General features: G+C 47.5%; 1 protein-coding gene across 3 annotated transcripts in view; it reads right to left on the minus strand.

The window, feature by feature from the left end:
- Kifc3 (kinesin family member C3) overlaps nt 1-3,835 on the minus strand; it is a 91,478-nt gene that overhangs the window by 86,640 nt on the left and 1,003 nt on the right. The gene's annotated exons all lie outside the window — the stretch shown is intronic.

Genomic DNA, 3,835 nt, shown 5'->3' on the forward strand with positions numbered 1-3,835 from the left:
CACACACACACACACACACACACACACACACACACACACACACACACGAGAGAGAGAGAGAGAGAGAGAGAGAGAGAAAACTAATCTTCCTCAACAAACAAAATAAGCAAAAGCAAGGAAATAATAAAGCTAAGAGAAAAAAGTCAGTAACATTGAATATGCTGAACATGGGAAAACAGAAAAAAAAAAAAGAACAATGAAAACAAAAGGTGAAGGCTGCTGTGGTGGAGCAGGCCTATCTTAGCTACTGCGAAGGCTGAGGCAAGACAACCACTTAAGCCTGCAACTTCTAGACTGAAACTGGGTAGGTGACTCACACTGGTAATCCTAGCACTTAGGAGGCAAGGACAGAAGGATCATCACAAACTGGAGGCCACCCTGATCTACATAGTGAGCTCCAGGACAATACATAGAGGAACCAGGATTCCAAAAGACATTAAAAAAAGGGGGGGGGGCGCTCTGCCAACCTGAGCAGCAAGTGAGGTCTTTGTGGAGAAACACACACACACACACACACTAAGCTGAGTACAGGGGTGTCAGGGCGCCTACTTATAACCTCAGCAGAAGTACTACAGGTTTAAGACCAGCCTGTGAAGCAGGGTGTGGTCTACAGGGTGAGTTCCAGGACAACCGAGGCTGTCATCACACAGAGAAACCCTGTCTTGAAGAAAACTAAACTGAAAGACCAGCCTGTGCTGCATAGTGAGACTCTATCTCAAAAACCCAACAAAACAAAGAAAAAAAACAAAACAAAAAAAACAGAAGCAGATTCTTTGGCAAGATCAATAAGAAGGTGCAACATAAAAATCTGACAATTCAGAAGAAAATGGACCAATTTGTTAACGCCTCAAACTGCTAAAATTCCCCTAAGAGGAAACGTAAAGGCTAAATAGTCCTATACCTATTAGAAGTTGAATGTCCAGGTAAAACCCATCCCCAGTCAAGAAAGATTCCATTCCTTAATCCGATGTTTAAAGAAGGCACTAAAATCTGTTTGTCAACTGTCAGAAAAATAGGGGCGTCTAGGCCTGATGGAACACACCACTAATCGCAGCACTCGGGAGGCAGAGGCAGGGGGACCACTGTGAGTTCCAGGCCAGTCCTGTCTGCATAGTGAGCCTTTGACAGCCAGGAAAAGAAGAAAGAAAGAAAATGAGGAAAATGAGCACCTGTAAACTGTGCTTTCCCCAGCTGAGGCCTTCGTTTCCGTGAAGCTTAGAAGCATCTGAAGCCAACTTTAATTTTATTTTTCAAATTAACTAATAGTTAATCTTTGGAGACAGGATCTCACTATGTAGCGCTGTCTGGCTTGGAGCTCATTCTACAGAGACACAACTCTTTCTAGAAATGCTGCTAGAGAACTGTTTTCCCCAGACCCCAAATAAACACTGAGGTGACTTCTTTGCTTGAGTATTTTCTTGCTTCCACTTCCAAATTCAGCTGTGTGGCATTTGCTCCCTCTCTCCCTCTTCCAAAGACATGGCTAAAGCTATTGAAATGGCATGGAGGACTTTTATTTCAGAATTTTTTTTAAAGGAGGAATGGGGATTCAGTCTAGAGCATTTTCTAGCATGCTGAGGCCCTACCTTCTATATTCCATCCCAGCACCAGCCTCCTTTGCGCACAGAAAGCAAAGTTTAAAAAAAGTGTCACTTAATGAAATACTAATTATAGTTGTTTCCATTCAGCTCTCGGAATCCCCCCAGGGGTCTCCTCCACTCCCGCTGAGCTACCGCAGAACCCGTGATTATGCCCGCCATGTTGATCTTAGAAATTTCCCTCATTCATGCCATAGTCACAATGCGCAGACAACCGTAGGTAAACTAAAATAACCACTAATAACAAGGGTTGGTTTCATTTTTAAAAAGCGTTCCCAGCCAAGTGTGGCGTTATGAACTCATAATCCCGGCCCTACGAAGGTGGAGATGGGAGGATCCAGAGTTCAGGGTCACCCTTGATGAAACAGGAAGTTCAAGGGAAGCCTGGGTTATCTGTGACCCTGTCAGATAGAACAAGGGACTGGAGAGAGAGTGCAGAGGTTAGAACAGCCACGGCTCTTCCAGAGAACCTGAGCTGCTTCCCACACTCACTGCTCCCAACTGCCTGCAACCCCAGCTCCAGGGGATCTGACATCTCCAGCCTCCAAGGGCCCCTGTACGCACGCACCTGCCCCCGCCCACGATTACAAGGCAGACACTCAGCTCTGATGAAAGCCTCCTGGCCCTTTCTTGGAACCTATGGGAAGGTGGAGCAAAGTTCAGAAAAACCAAACCAACTTGAATGAAAGGAGCTTACACAGTCTTCCCCTCTGCCACCGAGCCTCAGCTCCTCTCCCACAGACCACTGCAGGTGCAGCTCCTCAATCCGGTAAATCCGATGCAGTTGGCCAGGGCTAGTGCTCCCAAGAAAACTGCAGGCCAGGAGAACAAAGGGTCCCTAAAGGTGAGACTGCTCCAGGTTCAGGAAGCTAAAGTGCTGGCAGGCAGCGTGTGCAGACGGGAAGAAAGGAAGAATGGGCTTCTAGGAGCACAGCCGTCAGGTGGGGTGGGCTTCCTCTCGCCTGCCTGTACACAGCAGCTCCTCCCACCCTTCAGCTCACAGCAGAAGAGGCACCTCAACCCTGGATGGTGGCAGCAATGCACTAATGCCTGTAGTCCCAGGCAGAGGCAGGATAATCTCCAAGTTCGAGGCCAGCCTGGTCTCCATAGTGAGTTCCAGGACAGTCAGGGTTACACAAAGAAACCCTGTCCAAAAAAAAAAGAAGAAGAAGAAGAAGAAAGAAAAAAAGCACCCCCTCTGAAAGAAAGGCTTCTCTCACCATTCTTATGGCCCCATGTAGGATTAGATTCATAGATTCAGGCATGAATTCAGAATGGTTCTCTATTCCTGGAAAAGAGCCCGCCCTGAGGTCCTGTCATGTCACCTGAGCTCATCATGTTAAGGCCCTGGAGGCTCCTAGGGAGCCCAGATCAATCAAGGCACAGTACAAGCCTTGAAAAGAGAAAGTGACCAGCTAGCCGGGCTGACACAAGCCTGCCCTCCCAGGACTCTGGCGGCTGAGAAAGGAAGATGGAAATCTGGTGGCCAGGTTGGGCTATGTGAGGAGGTCAAGGCCAGCCCGGGCTCCATCACAAACAAGGCAAGGCAGACAACAAAACAAACAAGCAGGGGTGAACACTAGCTCTCTCAGAAAACATCAAACAGGTTCAGAAACCTGTATAAGCCAGACAAATTCACCGGGAGCCTCGAACATGTAAAGGGCCATCATTTTGCCCCAGCTTCCCTGACACACTGCAGTTTGATTCAGTTTGCAGATCTTTTAGTTTGAGATGCCAAGCGACATCCTGGGTATTGACAGGCTAAATCAGTGCCCAATCTAGCCCTAAGGAAGCAAGGGAATCTGTACTGGGAAATGCTTCTAGACACCCTAGCCATCCCTGAATAACCCCCTTTCTCCAAACCCCAGACATTCTGTCTATCCAAGCACAAGGCCTGCCTAGTTGCCTACCACAAAGGCCACTTGAGGCTGAACTCCATGACAGTGAGCCAAGGAGAGAGAAATAATGTCCTCAGCCAGTGGTGGCAGCCAGAGGAAGAGGGCTCTGAGGGCAGAAGAATTTGCGTAATTAAAGACACTGGGGCTGGGTGTGGCAGCAAATGTCTTTAATCTTAATTCTCTAGGGACAGGTGGATCTCTGCGAGTTCTAGGCCAGCCTGGTGTGAGTGAGTCTAGTGAGTCTAGACTAGCCAGGACTATGTGGTGAGACTCTGTCAAAAAATATTTTAAAAGGAGGGAAAGAAAGAAAGAAAGAAAGAAAGAAAGAAAGAAAGAAAG

This window comes from Psammomys obesus, unplaced genomic scaffold (assembly GCF_907164565.1).
Source record: "Psammomys obesus unplaced genomic scaffold, mPsaObe1.curated_primary_1811, whole genome shotgun sequence".
NCBI classification, from domain to species: domain Eukaryota; kingdom Metazoa; phylum Chordata; class Mammalia; order Rodentia; family Muridae; genus Psammomys; species Psammomys obesus.